Below are 22,825 nucleotides of genomic sequence, written 5' to 3'. Positions count from 1 at the left end.
TTCAGTGAATCTTTCGTCAAAAGTGGTCGAGCTATTTCAGAGATTACCCAGAAAAAAACTGACTGACAGACAAAATTTTAAAATTAAATGTTGCTTTAGTACAGGTATCATGTAGGTACCCATAAATCCAAATACCTTTAGTAAGACATTGGAATAAAGATACTCCTCCTTTATGAGAAGTTGGTTAAAAAGCGTTTATTTTAATAGATATTACAGACAGACACTCATCATCATCATCTCCCGAGCCTTTTCCCAAACTATGTCGGGGCGGCTTCCAGTCTAACCGCACGCAGCTGAGTACCAGTGTTTTACAAGGAGCGACTGCCTATCTGACCTCCTCAACCCAGTTACCCGGGCAACCCAGTACCCCTTGGTAAGACTGGTGTCAGACTTACTGGCTTCTGATTTTGATCATAAACAGACAATCCAATTATATTCATCTGTATAGATGTGGAAGAGGAAGACCAAAGAAACGATGGATGGATTGTGTGAAAGTCGATATGGTAAGAAAGAATGTTACTTGTGAGATGACGGCAGATAGAAGAGTATGGAAGGAGAAAACGTGCTGCGCCGACCACAAATAAAATTGGGATAAGGGCATTAGGATGATGATGATGATGACTTAAATTATATTCATCTGTATAGATAGATAGCATGTGAGTATTTGCCTGTGATTCGTGGCTCTATATTTAGCATGGAAGTGTGAAACCGTATTATTTGCTTATGCATATTTCTTTTGTTTATATAGTACATAGTGACATAAGGTGGTACTATAATCTGAGATTAAAACTGTATGTCGATTGTTTTACAAATAATAAGTGACTTTAACTTTGACATTCGTTAATATCCACGCGCTCTTCAAAGAGATGTCAGCAACCCCAGCGGGGCCCAGCAGGGCCAAGGCCTGCCGGGGCTGCGGGTTGTTCGAAAGAGTTACCGCGGCTCTGGTACATAAAAGGCCTACGACGGAACACGACGGTTTTTAGACATTCGTTAATATACAATGCGAGAAATAGCTGGTAAGTGCTGTTTTTTTTAAACTTGTAACTTGATAGTATTTCTGAATTAACCCAACTTTATGAATGAAAGTTACGAATGATCTTTGCGTATGCCCTGTGTTTGGTTTGTCAAGTGTGAGTTTGCACTTTTGCAGCGCAGTTTTAACACACGCGTCGAGTTTTAAATACGGCCGGGTGACACTGATGGATTTTAGTAAATTAAAATTAAAAAAAATGCATACCTACCAATTTTATTATTGATTTGAGTCGAGAATCATTAGTATAGTTGCGTCCTTGAATATTGCACGGATGCAAATCAACAAACTTTAATTTTACTATACGATCTATAAAAAAGTGTTAATTCGACATGGTTAGAAATAATGTTAATGTGAGATGACGGCAGGTAGAAGAGTATGGAAGGAGAAAACATGCTGCGCCGACCACAAATAAAACTGGAATAAGAGCAGATGATGATCCTAGCGGGGCCCAACAGGGCCAACAAGGTCTGCCAAGGCTGCGGGATTGTTCGAAAGAGTTACCGCGGCCTTGGTACATAAAAGGCCTACGACGGAACACGCCGGTTTTTAGTCAGTAAGAGTCTGACACTCCCTCACCGCTGCTAACCCACAGCAGGAGGGGTCATTTGATGATTTTTGACGTAGTTAAAAAAAATGGCAGATGATGTTGCCAGATAAATCCTACAATAGATTTTATCAACAACATGAAAATTACTTGGAAATACCTTGAAAGTCAGCAAACTAATAATTATCTAATTAAGTACGTAGGAATGTGTGTTCTCAATTATTACTGATTACTTGGCAATCTAGTAAGATAGACCATCACGTATGTTGGTTAAAGAATGCTTGATTTTATAAATAGGAAGTAGATTCTATAGATATTTTGTTAATTTATTGTTTTTTATAGATCATCTGCCGAGCCTTTTCCCAACTACTTAAGTATGTTGGGGTCGGCTTCCAGTCTTACTTCTAGCCATGTCGATTTTCATAGAATCTATTAATTGTTTCTCTGATCCTTTCTTCTATACTATATTCTCCATAGAATTTCATGATCCAAGACTTTAGAACCCTTCACAATGGAATTTTTTTGTCATCTGCGCAGAAGGGATTTACTAGCAAAGAACCAATCCCGAGTGACGGCTATGACGCGATGAACTGCGGGCCAATCACCGCTTTAGCCCGCTAACGCGCTCACTTCATACCACCAAAGGGACCCAATAAATGAAGATGAATGATAAATATGTCCACATATTACAGGAATTGAAAGTCTACTTTAACCATCTTGAAGATAAGGAAATAATACCTAAGTTAAAATAAAGCAGTCTTACTAGTTCTGTAAAAACAATAAGGATATAAAATAAGGTTTTTATACAATTTACGTAAGTAACTTTAACACAAAGGAGGTATAAAAAAAACAATAAAAAAGTAAATCTTCCTGGTATTTTAAGACAGACTAACTTGTACGTACCTTTACCTACTACATAACAGGATTATCAGGCTAGTTTCACTAATATTTGCTTGAAAAACATGAACCTATATTTACTTACTAATCAAATGTATATCATCCATCCTCCGAGCCTTTTCCCAACTATGTTGGGGTCGGTTTCTAGTCTAACTGGATGTAGCTGAGTACCAGTGCTTTACAAGGAGCGACTGCCTATCTGACCCCCTCAACCCAGTTACCCGGGCAACCCAATACCCCTTGGTTAGACTGGTGTCAGACTTACTGGCTTCTGACTACCCGTAACGACTGCCAAGGATGTTCAATGACAGCCTCATACTCGAGAGGTTGGTTCTTCGCCCACTAGGACCACGACTTTTTGAAATGTGTAAGCAAACCAGGATACAAAATATCAATAATTTGTGGGATCCAATGCCACAAATATTAAAACGGTATCAAAGTTTGTTCCAACAAGAAAGGTTAGGTATTTCAAGTGAAACCGCGCGCACAATCTAGAAACACTAGTATTTACTTTAAAAACATGTATATTTACTTACTAATCACATATACAACATGTAACGTAATTTCACATTTTTACATGTAACATTTTTAATTTAACATGTATATGCATTGTTATTTACTAAATTAGTTATACCAATTCTTGGAGAACTTTTTGGTCATACTACTACGCACGCAAATATCGCGCCGCGCGCCGCTCGACTCGACACAACATAACGAAACTACGGAAAAAGCCGACAATACACGAAGTCTTATTACTTTGAGTTACGGTCTATTTGAATTTGTTTTGACTGTACAGGGTTAATATGACAATAATTTCCGTAGTTTTAATTATTTTTGGGATAAAAAATTACCTAAATTAAAAATGATATAAATCGATTCAGTAAACGATTCTGAATAAACTAATTTCAGGATGTGCGTTAATTAAGTTACATGTTGTATAAGTTACAGATAATTTCCTTTGTCAATATATCTAGCTAGATAATTACATAGTCCAGTCTCGTAACTCTTTACGTATTTTCCATTGCGTTGCGAACAAAGGTTTTTATACTTATATTTTTATTTTTTATGACAATATGACAGGCTGGTTTTTGTACCAGTTTAACGAGGTAGTTTTTTGTTTTTTTTTCTTTCTTCTGTTGTAGGATAAATGGTTGGGATTTTGATAGAATGAGATTAGCTAGGTGCTTAGCAGTAAAAAAAATGATTTTGACCCACTTCAAAAAAAGGAGGTTCTCAATTTGAACTGTATGTTTTCTTTGTGCGCGATTATCACACGTTTGGTTGAACCGGTTGTCAGCGTATTATTGAAGGCTTTTTTATTTTTTTGCAAAAAGTTTTTATTTAATTTCTTAAATTCTGTCTCTTTAAAATATTAAATAGGTCATCCCATACTATACAAGTTATTAATCCGAATATTTTTCTTAATATTTTCATTTTATTTCTTTATAATCCCTTTATTTCTTTATAAGCCCTCCCTGACTTATATACAATAACACTACAAGTACGTACTTTCTTATATACCTATTCAAATCCATGCATGGTACGGGGCTTATGTAAAAACTTTTGAAATGACGTCACAAGGTCGTCGAACTCGACGTGTATGCAATTTCAATGAGTCGTACTAGATTAATGTTTTCTTGCCTTGACCATTCATTTGCACCGTCAATATTTTTTATGTAAATATAACTGTTCATCGTGATTCCAGCCACATAATACCTATGTAAGCACTTTCAAGTATCATCATCTGCCCAGCCTTTTCCCAACTATGTTGGTGTCGGCTTCCAGTCTAACCAGATGCAGCTGAGTACCAGTGTTTAACAAGAAGCGACTGCCCTATCTGACCTCCTCAACCCAGTTACCCGGGCAACTCCATACCCCTTCAAATCGCAAATAACAGAGAAGAAAAAACAATTGCCAACTGCCTAAAATAAACATATCATAAAAACATAAATTTCACTTCGCGAGCAAATTCTAGAACTTCCTCCATTTTTTTTATTACGTTGATGACAAATACTGATCATTATGGTATAGTCAGCAAAAAAAATATGTAAACAAACGATCAAAATACACGGTTTTTGACCTTCGTACCTTCTTAACGCTAAACAAATGACATTGACGGAGTATATTGACACGTTAGCTATTTTCTGATAATCTACTAGAAAATTCTAACGGTCGCAACTTACTTAGACGAACACTACAAACTTTTAGTCGGCTAACAGTTTATTCGGGATCATAATTAAGATCATCATCAATATTAAGAGAAGCGTCTGATCTCTCTCCGGTGGTGTCGGATTGCCGTCCCAAAGCGCTATGAGAGTGAAGGAATAGGGAGTGCACCTGTGTCCAAGCAAATGTGCGTGCACTATTTAAGTATGTCCTGCGCTGCTGGCTAATCTCTTTACATGAGAACAGCTGCCGTGGCCGACAATATCGCGAAAGTTTGTAACGATGTACATAAGTATTAGTTTCATTACTCTTTCAAGCAAAAACTAATGAGTGGATGTTGATGAAATCTGACAGCAATATAGCTTATATATCAGAATAAACATAAGCTACGTTTTAACTAAGTGCGGGAAGCAGTTCCAACAGAACACGGTTGGAAACTGATATGAAAAAAATTGCACGAATATAATAAAGGGGAAACATTTTTTTGTTTGTTTATACACTCAAGGCTCCGGAACTACCGAACCGATTTAAAAGTTCTTTCTCTGTTGGAAAGCTACACTCCCCCCGAGTAATATAGGCTATATTTTATCCCGGTACGGGCAGTAGTTCCCACGGGACGCAAGTGAAACCGCGGAAAAAACGGCTGCTAAAAACAGTCTCAAACGCCGTCACGTTTTTAACATTTGACATTGCATACAATTTACTGTCAAATATAATGACAATTGCATCAAAATGTCCTCACATTTGTTTGTTTACAATGACAAAGCATTAAACTACTTTTTTATATGAACTTACATAAAAATAATATTAACTATATGTTGTATACAAGGATAATTTGCTAACTGTAGATTTCACTCGTACATTTTATTTATACGAGATTTTTATTACCAAGGACAGACAGACAGTTAATAAATAAAATAACTACATAATATGTAGGTATCTTAACTTAAGTAAGTATATTATTATAAAGGTGAAGAGTTTATTTTCTTTGTTACAACGCGATAATCTCAAAAACTGTAGAACTGAATTGGAAAATTCTCACAGTGACGGATAGCCCATTTATCGAGGAAGGTTATAGGCTACTTTTTACCCAGGAGTGCGAAGTACGAAATGCGGGCGGGGTGGGCGGGAGCCCACAGTTTCACACAGTAGTAAATAAATCTCAATTATAATAAAGAGTAAAAAAACACTTCTTGTTTGTACCCTTAAGGCTCCAGAACTAACAAACCGATTTGTTAAATTCTTTCACTGTTGGGGCGCTACACTCTTCCCGAGTAACATAGGCTATATTTTATCCCGGTACGGGCAGTAGTTACCACGGGACGCGGGTGAAACTGCAACGAAAGACTAGAATATTATGTAGTGATTATGTACCTAGACCTTATGGAAGGTCAGTTACAAAGGACGTGCTAGTCCGGTTAAGGAAACTTACCATATTTAACTAGAAGTTAATTGTAATTGTATTGTGGAAGTATATCATATTATATACCTATGTAAAAGTAGCTATTTCCTACCTCAGGTCTTAGACTATCTGTGTACAAAATTTAATTTAAATCGGCTCAGTAGTTTTGGCGTGAAAGAGCGATAGAAAGACAGAGTAACTTTCGCATTTGTAATATTGTACTTAGCAAGGATTTTAACTAAAATTAACAAATTGCATACTGGAACGGTTTTTTTTTAAGTAGTGCAGACGAAATCGCAGACAGAAGCTAGTCGAATAATAACATAATGAATAAACCATTAACCTTGAGAACAATAATAAGTAATTCATAGTTAACTGTTAACTGTCTTAAGCCCACCCACATTTTTATGTGTCATCTTTACCGACTTCAAAGAATAGTAAATAATAATGTCGGAACACCTTTTCACACACGGTCGGTTAGCCCCATGGTAAGTTATTAATTAACTTGTGTTATGGGTGCTAACACAACTGATAAACTACATATAGCTACATATATACATTTTTATGAATACATATTGTAACACCCAGACCACGGCCAACAAGCATGCTCATCACACAAATGTCAACTGAACCGGGAATCGAACCAGGGACCTCAGGTTCGGCAATCCGGCATGGTGACCATTGAGCCATCAAGGTCGTCATGACATTGACCTTGAATTATCTGCCTAGCCTTTTCCCAATTATGTTGGGGTCGGCTTCCAGTCTAACTTTATGCAGCTGAGTACCAATATTTTACAAGGATCGACTGCCGTTTTGACCTCCTCAACCCAGTTGCGTATCATAGTCATATGGGTGCCCGTCACCGTGGTACGTCAAACTTTATGTAGGATAGATAATTGGACCGATATTTTGTAGTACGTGTGCGTTGCACTATTGATATCTGTGTGTTCTATTCGTCTCCTAAAAAAAACGGTCACTGATTCTTTATCGGACGTGAGTGGACGTGGTAAGAGTAAACTAAAAAAAACTTTGTATTCATCGATGTTAACCAGGAAAAAAATATGTTTATCGATCAACAAAATTTAAAAAAAATGCTAAGGTAAAAGGAATTTAAGGTTTGAAGGACAAAACATCAGGCTACCTTTCAAAATCCAAAAATAATAATCAGGTACTCAATTCCCATTGTACGATCAGGTTGGCCAGTTTCAGACCTACTAATGTCTTTAATTATAATAATGTCGGGACACCTTTTTCACACACGGTCGGTTAGCCCCATGGTAAGTTATTTATTAACTTGTGTTATGGGTGCTAACACAACTGATAAACTACATATAGCTACATATATACATATTTATAAATACATATCATAACACCCAGACCACGGCCAACAAGCATGCTCATCACACAAATGTCGACCGAACCGGGAATCGAACCCGGGACCTCAGGTTCGGCGGTCCGGTATGATGACCATTGCGCCATCGAGGTCGTCAATTACAATAAATAATCCTTAAAAATATTTTTTACGACCTCCGGTTACTCACAATAGGTACATCTTAAGAAACCAAATAATTGATAAACAAAATTAAAAAAAAAACAATCAGTTTCCATATTTACATAGATGTAAAAGGAATTAAAAGTTCGAAGGACAAAACATAGCTTCCTTTTGACCATTCTAGTAAAGTATATTAATAAACAAAAATAAACTGACGTATTTATTACAAAAAATCTATAATCAATCATTAATAAATATTATTTTGTTTGTTTATTTGTACCTTAAAGGCTCTGAAACTACAAAACTGATTTTAAAAATTCTTTCACTGTTGGAAACCTACACTCTTCCCAAAAAACATAGGCTATATTTTATCCCGGTACGGGCAGTAGTTCCCACGGGACGCGAGTGAAACCGAGGGAAAACGGCTAGTAACATATAAACTTCGATAAATATTTTAACTGTTTTATGAACTATCCTAGTAAAATAATATAAACAAAAAAAACTATATCTAAAAAGCGTCAAAAAATTCACCCCCATCGCTGTCAACTGGGAGCGTACCCAAGAGGCTGGCAGCATTACCTCGTTGGATGGCCATGCTGATCCTTTTTTTTGACGCTTTTTAGATATAGTTTTTTTTTTATTGTTTTACTAGGATAGTTTTTTTTTGTGTTGTAAATATCTATCTAAATAAACACAATAAATACATAAAAACACTTTTATGAATAGTTTATTAATAACTTAACTGAGTTGGTATAATAAATAAAACATATTATATAACGGTCATCTATTTTTAACTCAAGACTTTGACAAATTATTATTATTATTATTTTGTATATATTATGTTTGTGTTAAATAACTGTTTACTGTATTATTTTAAGACATCTTTCGTCAGCAGTTTCATCTACATTCTATGGAAATATTCCAAAGACTTCCTCGATAAATAGGCTATTTACACTGAAATATTTTTTTATCATAGTGGTACCTGCCTACCTGATATGGGTACCTACCTAACCGCGAACAGGCAAACAAACAAACAAAATGTATAGTAAATATTAGCATAGATACATGATGATATATATTTTTTATTTTTTGCTCTTTGCCACGTTAGAGGTAAACAATGTATTCTCGAACTTTCTATTGTTTTTTTTTCTGCGGATTTGATAGACTAGAGCCCAAGTTCAGTGACAACATAGAGTCTCAGTTTTCTGAAAACAACTTTTTAATGGAACCGAATGTTTTATGCAGTTGACAGCTGTCAAATTTCAAGATCCAATAGCAATTTTTTGTAATGACAAATAGAATAGGCATGATGACAGTAATCAAAAATCATTAAAATAATATATTTATGAAATTAAACTTGAAGCTTGGAATATAAAACGCGCATTGTTTTCTTTATTAATAATGTGATTAATATGTATTTTTATAAAATAAAATTACGAAATAAGGCAATCCGCCATGATATCTTGAACACCAATCAGAGCTCGTGACGTCATCTCTGAAAACAACTCGCGCGAAAGCGCGAGAACGTCACATTTCGTTATTGTGAACTTCCACTGCGATCTTTGTTTTTAATTAATTAATTGTTTATAACACGAGTTATGGAGCCCGGATTTATCAAGGCAAACAGCGCTAATTTGCCTAGAATTGATATCATAATGCTGGGAAAGTTTTTGGCATCAAATAAAGATTTTTGTTCAGCTGAATTTAGAAATGTTAAAACTTCCATGTAAGTATACTAGTTTAATTAAAAAAACAATGAGAGATGAAACCTAACCTCGAAATAGTTTTTTACATTATAAACTATGCTAGAATCTAGAGAACTATGTAATAACTTACATCAAAGTGATCTTCACAAAAATAAAGTTGTACCCTGGGCAATATTGCTTTTGAATCTCGCTTTGCAAGTTTAAGCCACTTGTTTCGTATTTTTTTATTGTGAGGAACGTACACAAATAACTTATCAGGAGTTGTTTTGGATGTGTTCTTACACTGGGGGACCCCACAACACCTATGCCCTTTCGAATTCATATTTAATAACACAAAAAACTTAATTATTGCACGAGCGTTGTTTACTTGCGTCTTGTAATTTCAGTCGTGACGTCACAAGTGACGACATGACACTGACAAGCGTTTTCGCGCCGGATTCAAAGTGGACAGAGAAAAATGCAATTATTTGATAAAAAAACTTCGCATTTTCTTAAATTAATAATTTTTCATATAAAATAGACGTATACCTACATCATACAAAGGAATTTAAAAATTTGTCATCATGCATATTGTAAACTGCAACAAAAAACGGTCGGACCATACTACGATTTTCACGTTTATTTACAAATTAAACAGTTGTTTTTTAAGAAAAACACGTTTATTTTTTATCAGAGCTTGTTAAGTAACGTAATAAATGACTATAAGATGATTATAAACATTATTGTAACTATAACTTAATGGATTAATGACGTAAATTACTGTCACAATGGGATTTACCATAGCAATTCATTACATTCAATCTTTACATGATCTATTATCGGAAAACCCCACGAAGTGGCTTTTCTTTATAGATCATTTACTGTTGATTAACGAGTTTTTCTTCTTGTAAAACAAAGGAAATTTTTACACCCAAGATACGTTAGGTTAAGCAACACTTGCTGAGGTCAGACCGTGGATGGGTGACCCTCTTTGTCATTCATGATCCCCTGAGTTTCGGAAAGCACGTTAAATTGGTCACTCCCAGCCCAGCTGCCATTGGTAAATGTTTATCCAGCCTTTCTCAATAAAAAATTGACTACTTATCAAAAAAATATTAATACCTACTGAAATAATTTTCCAAACCTGTCAAGTGGTGCCTAAAATATTAGCGCATTCAAATAAACTTTCCGTCAGTTGAACACTTGTCTAAAAAATGACAAATTATGACGTTGAAATAAGGTCAATTTTGCAGCCACACTCTTTTTAGACAAGTATTCAACAGATGTTTAAGTTTTTGTAGTAAGGCTGAGCTTTATAATATTAGTAGAGATTATCTAGGTCCGTAAATCAGGTGTAAGTTTTTGCATAGTTAACTAATTAATCAGTAATTCCGTTATTCACCTATCACCTTTGTACCCTAACTGTACCTAGATTTGAATAATGTTATGAAGAAAATTAGCTGTCAGTTCAAAGTCTTTACAAACACTTATTAACGTCAAAAAATATAAATAAGTTTGAATCTAGTTGGCCAAAGAATGAGCTACAGCAGGGTCAAGATTCAAAATATACAACATGTAACGTAATTAACGCACACCCTCAAACACCCCAATTAGAATATTATGTTATAATCATAATACATACACTGATTTTTTTAATTTAACATGTATATGCATTGTTATTTACTAAATTAGTTATACCAATTCTTGGAGAACTTTTTGGTCATACTACTACGCACGCAAATATCGCGCCGCGCGCCGCTCGACTCGACACAACATAACGAAACTACGGAAAAAGCCGACAATACACGAAGTCTTATTACTTTGAGTTACAGTCTATTTGAATTTGTTTTGACTGTACAGGGTTAAATATGACAATAATTTCCGTAGTTTTAATTATTTTTGGGATAAAAAATTACATATATTAAAAATGATATAAATCGATTCAGTAAACGATTCTGAACAAACTAATTTCAGGATGTGCGTTAATTAAGTTACATGTTGTATATACCTGCGTCTCGTGGCAACTACTTCGTGCACGCGGATAAAAAGTAGCCTATAGCCGTCCTTGATAAATGGGCTATCTAACAGTGAAATAATATTTCAGATCGATCCTGTAGTTCCTGACATTTACGGGTTCAAACAAATTCTTCAGCTTTATAATATTTATATCTATGACTTGGGGACGGTTCTGTTTTCTCAAAATGTTTATAAAATCGTAGTTTGCAAAAACCCGCTACCCCTCTTCATACAGCCATCATTTGTATACTAAACCTTCCTCTAAAACATTTCTATGTATCGCTGAAAACTGCATGAAAATCCCTTCAGTAGTTTTTAAGTTCATCGCAAGCATATAGACAAGACGCATCGAAGAACTTAGTTACTAATTAGGTAGTACTAATGATAACGGTTTTTTAGATACCTACACCGAATATTAAAAGCCGTTATTGATACCTCATTCAAATACTAACCGTCATCATCATCATCATCATCAGCCTATCGCAGTCCACTGCTGGACATAGGCCTCTCCAAGTGCACGCCACTGAGATCGATTTTCAGCTTCTCGCATCCAGCTCCTGCCAGCCGTCTTGCGCAAGTCATCACTCCACCGTGCCTGAGGACGTCCTACACTACGTTTGCCGAGGCTATATTAAATTAAATACTAACCGTACTTAGTATTTAATTTAATATAGAAAACCTGCTTATGTACGTCATACGGTTCATCCTGGGTTGCCGGGAGTTCATATCGATAACTTGTTTGTAACCTAGCAACCAGTTAAGTACATAAATGCTAAGTTAGTGCTTTCACATACTGCAAAGTTTTATGCTGCGTTCAAACCAAACTGACTGTCAGCCGCCGAATGTCATGCAGTCGCTCCATGTATAACACTGGTACTCAGCTGCATCCTGATAGACTGGAAGCCGACCCCAACATAGATATATGATGTAGGGATGGTAATATCAATAATGTCATTTAAATAGTCAACTATAAAAGTACCAAACATCATCATCTCCCAAGCCTTTTTCCCAACTATGTTGGGGTCGGCTTCCAGTCTAACCGGATGCAGCTGAGTACCAGTTTTTTACATTTAGCGACAGCCTATCTGACCTCCTCAACTCAACCCAATTACCCGGGCAACCCAACACTCCTTGGTAAGACTGTTTGTCAAACTTCCTGGCTTCTGACTACCCGTAACGACGGCCAAAGATGTTCAAATGACAGCCGGGACCAACCAATTTAACGTGCATGATATTGAAAATATAGAGTTAAAGTATTTCTTTGTAACAAACAGTTGTCAATTTAGATTAATTTAAATAAATTAACTGTATAATTGAATAATTATTTACTTATTCTTACGCAGGTTAATTATTAACGCACTCGCATCGTATTTACTTGAATTAAAAGAATTTGTATTGTATTTAAATTATATCGGACGGTAATATTACCTATACGATGAAGGCATAATGATTTATAAAAACAAGCCAAGTGCGAGTCGGTCTCACACACAAAAGGTTCAGTACCATGTAGGTTTAACATTAAAATCATCAAACGTCAAAAAGCACTATTGTTGTATGGGAGCTCCCTAAAATATTTGTTTGATTCCAGTTTTCAGTATTTGTTGTTATAGCGGCAACAACAATATATCGTCTGTGAAAATTTCAACGGTCTAACTACCACGGTTCATGAGATACAGCCTAGTGACTGACACACAACGAAGTCTTAGCAATAGGGTCCCGTTTTTTTCTTTGGTTACGGAACCCTAAAATCACTTTATTTCCATAAAACGTTAATAACAATGCGAAAGTAGTATTGTTTATTTGTTTGTTACACTTTCATGGCTGAATTGCTGAATCGATTTGCATGAAATTTGCATTATCATTGAGAAGGACAAAGGATTTTCAACCAGGTGCATCTTTTATTATAATTCAAGCGCACCCGTAGAAAAGAGCTAGTATGCAACAGAAGTAGGTACCAAGTATGTAGTTGCCAAAAGGAGTGGTCCCCATTTCGGCTGTTTATATATTTTTTGTATGTATATTCAGTCATAACTCCGTCAAATATAGAAGGATAACTTCTGCCCGCGGTTTCACCCGCGTCCTGTGGGAACTACTCCGTGCACTTGGTTAAAAAAATATACTCTATAGTTTTTCCGAAAGGGCTATTTAACACTTAAATATTTTTTCAAATATATGATACTTGACCTTTCACCTACATAATGTTCTATGTATGCTGAAGTAGTTATTCATAAAGATATTTTGGTGGTCCGTGGTTATGAAATAAAGTCGACCACTGCGTCGGTTGTCGAATTTGGAAAAAATACTTTGTTTAGGTAAATTATATCAAAAGTTAATGAAGTAGCTTCCTCAGAAGCTAATCTGGTGAAAGAGGTTGAAACAGCCAGTTTTTTTAAATAAGTAACTTGCGCATATATGTATATACGTTTGTCTTTCTTACAAAAATTAAATGGAAAATTACATGAGGAGAGTTTTCTTAATATGAGATTCAGTTTTGTAGTTTTAAACACATATTATATGTGTTTTCGTTTTAGTAGCTACGTACTTAAATATGCAATATTCATATATATGGATAAAAATACTGGTGGTAGGTAATTTAATTATATTTTCAGGTATTGTAAATACCCTTTGGCAATTATTTTGGTTTTAAATGAATGTAAAATATTCATCGTTATTCAACTTTTAAAATATCATAAGGTTTTTTTTATTGTACGAAAACATTAATAAAATAGAATCCAGTTAATAATCACTTATCTACTAGTCAAAAGTAACTGACAAAAATGAATTGGGTGTAAAGGGGTACACATTTTTTGTGCAATTGACAGCTGCCTGTTTTTAAAGAAAAATACCATTGTTTGTAAGAACTGACAGAAACTGTCAAAAGCACAAAAAAAATAGGGTACCTATTTGGCACTTTTGTACAAAAAAAAATATTTAAAAAATATCTTACCTTACGAATTTTCTTTCACAATTTTCGAAGTGTCAACGTGTTATTATCACGGTTATTAATTATTAATAATAAATAATAATAACAAACACGTCTTCGCGCCTTGAAGGATGGCTAGTGACTGTGGTACTTGCAATGTTAACAACCGAATAAGGATTAAAGAATAAAAGCCAGGGGTGTTGCACTGTTGGATGGATATTAAGAAAAATGTTTTTTCTCAGACTTTCTAGACACCTAATATTATGACATTTCTATTAATTATAATGGCATTGTTACAATAATATTTGTACGCTGAAACATGAAGGATCTTATTTCTTGTATCTTTAACACCTTGTATACTCATGTTTTACAAGTAAAATATCTCTATCAGTTATTTTTTTAAACGGTTTTATTTAGCTTACCCCGTTTGTTTTATTTATTATTTATTCATTCTTGGGTCAAATTTAGTAATTCAAATTTCACCCTCTTCCTGTCAACCGATTAATCTGAAATTTTGTATACACCTTTAATTCCGATGACAATACAATATAGTAATATCAATAACATTGTAAATCCAATATGGCCGCCGGCACAAAATGGCGGATAACGTAGATTTTATCAATCCCATCAATATGGGTATCAAATGAAAGGGCTCAACAAGCAGAATACAATATACTATAAAAAATTGAAATCCAAGATGGCGGCCGCTACAAAATGGCGGATAACGTAGGTTTTATCAATCCCATCAATATGGGTATCAAATGAAAGTTCTCAACCAGTAGAATACAATGTACTATATAAAATTAAAATCCAAGATGGCGGCCTCTACAAAATGGCGGATAACTTAGGTTTTATAAATCCCATCAACATGGGTATCAAATGAAAGGACTCAACAAGTAGAATACAATTTACTATAAAAAATGAAATCCAAGATGGCGGCCGCTACAAAATGGCGGATAACGTAGGTTTTATCAATCCCATCAATATGGGTATCAAATGAAAGTTCTCAACCAGTAGAATACAATGTACTATATAAAATTAAAATCCAAGATGGCGGCCTCTACAAAATGGCGGATAACTTAGGTTTTATAAATCCCATCAACATGGGTATCAAATGAAAGGACTCAACAAGTAGAATACAATTTACTATAAAAAATGAAATCCAAGATGGCGGCCGCTACAAAATGGCGGATAACGTAGGTTTTATCAATCCCATCAATATGGGTATCAAATGAAAGTTCTCAACCAGTAGAATACAATGTACTATATAAAATTAAAATCCAAGATGGCGGCCTCTACAAAATGGCGGATAACTTAAGTTTTATAAATCCCATCAACATGGGTATCAAATGAAAGGTCTCAACAAGTAGAATACAATTTACTATGCAAAATTGAAATCTAAGATGGCGGATAACGTAGGTTTTATCAATCCCATCAATATGGGTATCAAATGAAAGGGCTCAACAAACAGAATACAATATACTATAAAAAATTAAATCCAAGATGGCGGCCGCTATAAAATGGCGGATAACGTAGGTTTTATCAATCCCATCAACACGGGTATCAAATGAAAGGTCTCAACAAGTAGAATACAATTTACTATGCAAAATTGAAATCTAAGATGGCCGCCGCTACCAAATGGCTGATAACAATTTTTTATCAATCCCACCAATACGGGTATCAAATGAAAGGGCTTCACAAGTAGAAAACTGTCAGTAACTCCAGCGGGGCCCAACAGGGCCAAGGCCTGCCTGGGCTGCGAGATTGTTCGAAAGAGTTACCGCGGCCCTGGTACATAAAAGGCCTACGACGGAACAAAACGGTTTCTAGTCAAGAGTCTGACACTCCCTCACCGCTGCTGACCCACAGCAGGAGAGGTCATGTGATGATTTTTGGGGTTGTTAAAAAAAAAAGTATCTGGAAGGGCTATGTATTGAGGAATTAGATTGTAATAAATTGTCAGGTAAGAGACCGTGTAATAATGATACACTAAATGAATTAGATAGAATGAGGAATATTCGGTACGCATTTTCATTAAATACTAAAAACTAGAAAATAAAAAATCGGTAAAAAAACTTTTAAGTTAAACGGTTTTATCTTATGTGCACTGAAAACTAGAAAATAAAAAAATAGTTACTTACCTGTCAACCTACGTAGGTGGTCCCGGTCATATTAAACTAAAATAAAAACGTGGGGCCCCTGTGAAATCCTACCTATGGCAAAGCATATCTTTATACTTTGGTAGATCATGAGCTCGGCGTTCGCTGGTGAAGCCGCTACGGCTGATTATTGATTGTTACGATTATAGTAAGTCGATGCAATCCACACCTATTATACCTCTAGAAGAAAGTATTACAGCAATAGTTAATGGGCCCCACGTTTTTATTTTAGTTTAATATGACCGGGACCACCTACGTAGGTTGACAGGTAAGTAACTATTTTTTTATTTTCTAGTTTTCAGTGCACATAAGATAAAACCGTTTAACTTAAAAGTTTTTTTACCGATTTTTTATTTTTTATTTTAGGCCCAAAAGTTACCTTTGATATTTTTTATTCAATAAGAAAGGACAGTATTCGATTACCATTTTTAAAATATGTCTTGACAATTTGTTATAAATTTAATATGTAAGTATTTACATAAATTAAGAGCAGGTAAAACTTTAGCCTTATAAAGAGCATCGTAAGAAGCTAGCTTTTAGGTATAACATTAGAACTCTTAGAAACATTTCAAGTATTTCTAAGCCATAGGTATCAATATAATATAATATCAATCATATTTTTATTGCCAACTAAGTGTTAATTTTTGTTCATATGTATTTTTTTTCTTTAATTAGGTAAAGTTATTATTTAATTCATTTGGTTATAGCGTGTCTCATATGATTCAATCAATAATAGGCACGTATTAATTGACCTAGTTAATACATTTATCTAAATTGAATTATAATTTGTTTGTTTTTGTTTAAATCTGACGATGTACTTATGCAGAACTAAGGATAAAAACTGAGTTTGTGTTCACACTATCGCGAGATCCAAGTGAAATATGTATTTTTAAGCATAACGATGCATGGTATTGTGACGACATATTATTTTTATTGATGTGGTAAATAGTAAATGATAAAAATATTTAAAATATATAATGTTAAATGTAATGTTAACTTAGGCATATTAAATTTTTGGGTATCCAATATAATATTATTTATTTATTTACGTATACATCAGTCCGCAACGATAACTAAGTGACCTGACATACAAGCTGTTGATTTGCATCCGTGCCATAGTTAAGGACGTAATTATGCTAATGATTCTCGACCCAAATCAACAAAAAAATTGGTACGCAATTTTTTTTTTTTTTTTTTTTTCGGAATTCCTTCAATGTCATCTAGCCGTATTTGAACTTGGCGCGTGTGTTACTGGCCTTTAAACCATGCTGCGCCTTCACACAAACGCAAACACAAAGCATATGCAACGATCATTCATAATTTTCATTCATAAAATTGGATTACTTCTGAAATACTACGACATTACAATGACAAAAAAAGCAGTGCATATTAGCTATTTCCCGTCTACTGTAATTCCAATCGATTATTTACGTATTTTATAACCTCCTCCTGAAGTATGGCACAAATGCAAATCAACACCTTGTATAATAAAAAAATGTATTAACCTATATTGATTCTGTTCGACAAGATTTCTGCAAGAATCTACAGATAGATAGATAGATAGATATTCTTTATTAGGTACACCAATGATACATTTTTGATCTTAAACTAGGTAGTTAAAGTAGGTGACATAATGGGCGGTCTTATCGCTAAGAGCGATCTCTTCCAGACAACCTTAGGATGGATTGAGACGAGAAGGAAAAGATTATATATGGTAGGCAGTAAGGAGTACAGAATTCTATAGGTACTCTTAACTAAACTAACTCAAGTAAATCATCATCATCTCCCGAGCCTTTTTCCAACTATGTTGGGGTCGGCTTCCAGTCTAACCGGATTCAGCTGAATACCAGCGCTTTACAAGGACAACTTTACTAACTAAATTACTAAAGTATATGTATAAATAACACCGTAAAAAGTACGTCCCTACGTAGATATGTAAAATAACTTAATATGCGCCAAGCGTTGCTGACCCCTGTAAACGGTAACTACACGAGCGAGTGACGACAAGTACTCTAGATCAACATAACATACGGTGTATACATATGTTGCGGTGCTATGTTAAACTGTACATATGGGAAAACTACTACGTTGCTGAATGCTTTTGTAGAATATGTTAGCTAAAGCAGGTTTAGAAAAGCCTTTGATCTCTGTCAGTGACAAAAAAAAAATAAACTACGATAATAACTCAAATGAACTAAATTTAAACAAAGTGAAAGTGATAAAATAGAAGCATCGTTAGCCCAATAAAATGGAAAATTGATTTTCTTAATGGAGAACATTGTAGTCAAGTCATTGTCAGAAAGATGGACCTAGAAATATCGTAAGAAATAACAAATGTTGCACTCATCACATTATAAAACAATAAGGTGCTTCCTCATAGCTGTCTATTTCTATTGTCTGCAGCAATACTTAAACCGATAAGCGACTGAAAAGTTTCTCATGTGGTTTTCTAAAATACATAGAACTTAATTGATTATTACCGTGCAAAAGCGAAAATAAAGAAAGTAGTTCGTTTCTTAAAAGTTAATGACTTACTTTCCTATTTCATGATTCTAGGAATTTCAACAAATGCGTGACTTAAGAATACAACTGCAGCCATTTAACAAGACGCAAAAATAGAATCTATGGCGGAAAAACATATAAGAAGGTAGTCAGTACCTTTTAAAAGTTAAAATCAAGGTAATGTTGAGAAAACTGGTTACATGCCAAAAATGAAGGGATATCAGCCCTTCATTTTTTTGTACCTGATATTTTTAGAAACATTATCTACTTAAGAGGACGAATTGGAATTTTTGGCGCCAAGGATCTCAATTTTTCTCAGTAAATACAAAACGGATCAAAATACAACTAGGTTACCTGAAAGTTCATGATATAAACCTTATTCTGTTAGACGTAGAAACATGATTAGGTAACTTTTATAACAGAGAAAAATATATCAAACATACCTCTTTTTAAAAAGAGATTCACATATTATGGGCAAACGGGACCGATTTAAGCCTCTTAACTTTTTTAGTAGTTGAGTGTATACATACTCTTTAAAATTGTAGAAGGAATTTTTATCAAATTATCATTTCTAAATAATAAAATTACAAAACCATTTTGTCGCTTACGACTTTCAGTTATAAGCTAGCGCGCGTATTGTTATCCTCGCCCCGCTCAGACGCTCCGACCCCTTTTGGCGCCTTAGGTGCGCGTGCCGGTTATGGAATTATTGTTGACCAATTCGTCGCCTTAATAGATAGGAATTTCCTGCATTTTCACCCCTGCCTCGAGATTTACTTATGTAGACCTACGTATGACGAAACTTTTTAATCTAAGTATACTAAAATATTTATTGTTGGTACTTTCTAAGTCTATCTCGGACATCAATGACTGTTGTTCGGTGTTACGTTAAACTGAAGGTCCCGGCTGTCATTGGAAAAATTTTACCACTCGTTGAATTACTCAGAAGAACTCTGACAACCAGTGTTACCAAGGGTTTCCCGGTTAATTGGGCTTAGGAGCCCAATCGTGCCATGGGGCACGCTGGTACCTACGCTGGTTAGACTGGAAGCCGACCCCAACATAGTTGATGTAGAGGATTGATAGATTATTAAAATCTACGTGTATACTTTTTTTTTCGTAAAATAATTGATTGATTAATTATTGTATACCTACCTAAATTCGATTATTCAGACGTCTTTTTTTTTAAGTTTCTTGAAAATAGCAAACTCTTCACAATTTTCGTGATTGCAATTCCTTCAGGATTTTCAGTTGCAATTTTACATAAATGCATTAAACATTGTTACTAAGTTGGTCACAAGGCAAGGTCCTGAATTCATTACCGGCTGGGGCAAAGTGTCAGTGGGATTTTCCAAGTGCAATTGCACTTTCTCATTAAAATTCCGTAGTAAGTTGTCTGTACCTACTACTTAATCCGGTTTTACTCGTATCTAAGGGTATTACTTCCCTTTTGTTTCTTTCTGCACTCTCTGCTGGGCCCTCTCTGTTTGTATGCCGTCAATTACTTATAAAACTATAGAAAATCAATTGTGTCTCGCGTATACATATATCTGCGCTCCGACATACACTGAAGTCTGTAGGAGCTGCGGGATTGTTCGAAAGAGTTACCGTGGCTCTGGTATATAAAAGGCTGCTTTATTTATCGGGGACCGAGAAGTAGGTATAGTTCTTTCAGAAAGCGGGTGAAACCGCTGGCAGAAGCTAGAATTACTTAGTATTGATGTAAGAATAACTCCGTCTGTCTGTATATTTAAATGAGTCAGATACTAATCCAAACTAATATTATAAATGCGAAAGTAACTCTGTCTGTCTGTCTGTCTGTCTGTCTGTCTGTCTGTCTGTCTTTTCTTCACGCCTAAACTACTGAACCGATTTGTGTGAAATTTGGTACAGACATAGTTTGAAACTTGAGAAAGGACATAGGATAGTTTTTATTACAAAAAAAAAATATTCCGGACATATAGCGCCATCTATTGGTCAAATCAAAAATCTGCTGGTAGTCACTATTCCACGCGAACGAAGTTGCGGGCAAAAGCTAGTACATTATATAATCTGTGCTAATACCTAAAATACCTAAAATGAGTAATGACATAGGCTACTTTTAATCCGGATGAAAGAAGTACCTAACAAAAGCGAATTATTTTCACAGATACACGACTGAAATCAAAATCTTTTTTCAGTTAAGTTGGGTAAACAACATATCTATTCCCAAAATATACTTTAAGTAAAAGTTTAACATTTTCAATTACTGAAATAAAGACTTCAAAGTTTAAAATACGAAAAGTGACCTTTCCCGTACTGAAACAAACATACATGCATGATTTAAACATTAATGTTGATTTACAATTTAAATATATTACGTGTAATAGGTTGAAGGGGTCAACAGACAGAGTTAGTAGTTAATTTAAATTAATTTCTAAATACAGTGAAAGAATTTCTTTAAAAAATATACCACTGTCCCATTGCATGATGTTTTTCTAAGAGATTGACCAAAACAGTGGCTTACAGTTAAGCAACGCTCGGCGCGGTCGGTCTGTGGCGGGGTGACCATCTCGTCACAACGAGTTCTTCCGTGTTTAGAAAAGCACTCATGTCATTTGAACATCTTTAGCAGTCGTTACGGGTAGTCAGAAGCCAGAATAGTCAACTAGTCTTATCAAGGGTTGCCCGGGCAGCTGGGTTGAGAAGGTAAGACAGGCAGTCGCTTCTTGGAAAACACTGGTTCATAACTGCATCCAGTGAGACTACAAGCCAACCCAATTGGCAAAAGGCTGGACAGCTCTGTTACCTACATATATTATCATATGTAGGTAGTAGAGCTGTGATGATTAAATGCGTTGCCAGCTTTTATATTTTTTATATAAATTCTCTTACAAAATATTTATTTAACCAAGCACACAAAACATAAAGCTAATATTTTTTTTTATGGTAGCGACATCTACCGAGCGTTTCCTGTACCACGTAAAAGTAAGAACAACTAATGATCTATAGATTATTTTAGTTCATACCACAAATGGATAGATGGCACTGTTATCTGTTACTATTTACCTTTTTAACATTTGTCTAGCCTTTTCCCAACTATGTTGGGGTCGTCTTCCAGTCTAAGTGTTTTACAAGGAGCGACCGCTAATCCGATTTCTTAAGCCCAGTTACCAGGCAATCCAATACCCCTTGGTAAGACTGGTTGTCAGATTCACTGGCCTATCCGTAACGACTGCCAAAGATGTTCAAATGACAGCCGGGACCTACGGTTCAACACCAAATATGTAGAAGGAAACAAATTTTCGATTGTCAACTCAAAATAATTATGTCATTTCAAATCAAGCCGGGCTACTGGATAAGGGTGCTTACATAAAGAAACAGGTTTCCGGTACAGACAAACCTGTACGGGTAGGTACCGATCAGTGCAGGTATAATATTTCAATACAATCCTATTCACTCACTTATAAAGAAACAGGTAAGTTCCGACCTGTAACCCTAATTCGAAAGAGCTACCGTGGCCCAGGTACATAAAAGGCCTAAGAAGGAATATGTCGGGTTTAAGGCTGCCTGTCCACCGGAGCGGAGCTAAGCTGCAGAGTGGAGAAACTGAGAAATATTAACCAATAGGATTGCCCAAAATCTCCGCTCCTCAATCCTATTGGTTAATATTTCTCAGTTTCTCCACTCCGCAGCCTAGCTCCGCTCCGGTGGACAGGCAGCCTTAGTCAGTAAGGATCTGACACTCCCTCACGCTGCTAACCCACAGCGAGGGGGGTCATTTGATGACGGAGAAGGGTACAGGGTTCCTGAATGTTTTGTGCAGTTGACAGCTAACTGTTTTCAAGGGAAAATACCGTTCTGGCCGACAGCAACTGTCAACTACCTCGGGGTATTATAGTGTTTGGAAACGTCGAACTTCGAAAGTTTTTCCCAAGGTTCCAAACCTGTACACTCACACTTTAAACACAGACATCTTAACATCTAGACCACCACGACTTTTTGCAAGTCTTAATGTCATAAT

The 22,825-nt window shown here is 35.3% G+C and overlaps 1 protein-coding gene across 1 annotated transcript in view; it reads right to left on the bottom strand.

The window, feature by feature from the left end:
* LOC124643798 (fatty acyl-CoA reductase wat-like) overlaps positions 1 to 14,319 on the bottom strand; it is a 39,867-nt gene extending 25,548 nt beyond the window's left edge. The window contains exon 1 of the mRNA XM_047182893.1: positions 14,186 to 14,319. The gene's annotated coding sequence lies outside the window, so the exon portion shown is untranslated. The remainder of the gene's footprint in view (positions 1 to 14,185) is intronic.
* Positions 14,320 to 22,825: the final 8,506 nt, after the last annotated feature.

This window comes from Helicoverpa zea, chromosome 28 (genome assembly GCF_022581195.2).
Source record: "Helicoverpa zea isolate HzStark_Cry1AcR chromosome 28, ilHelZeax1.1, whole genome shotgun sequence".
Taxonomy (NCBI): Eukaryota; Metazoa; Arthropoda; class Insecta; order Lepidoptera; family Noctuidae; genus Helicoverpa; species Helicoverpa zea.
The sequence above is the reverse complement of the archived record's forward strand: the minus strand, read 5'-3'. Positions and strand labels throughout refer to the sequence as shown.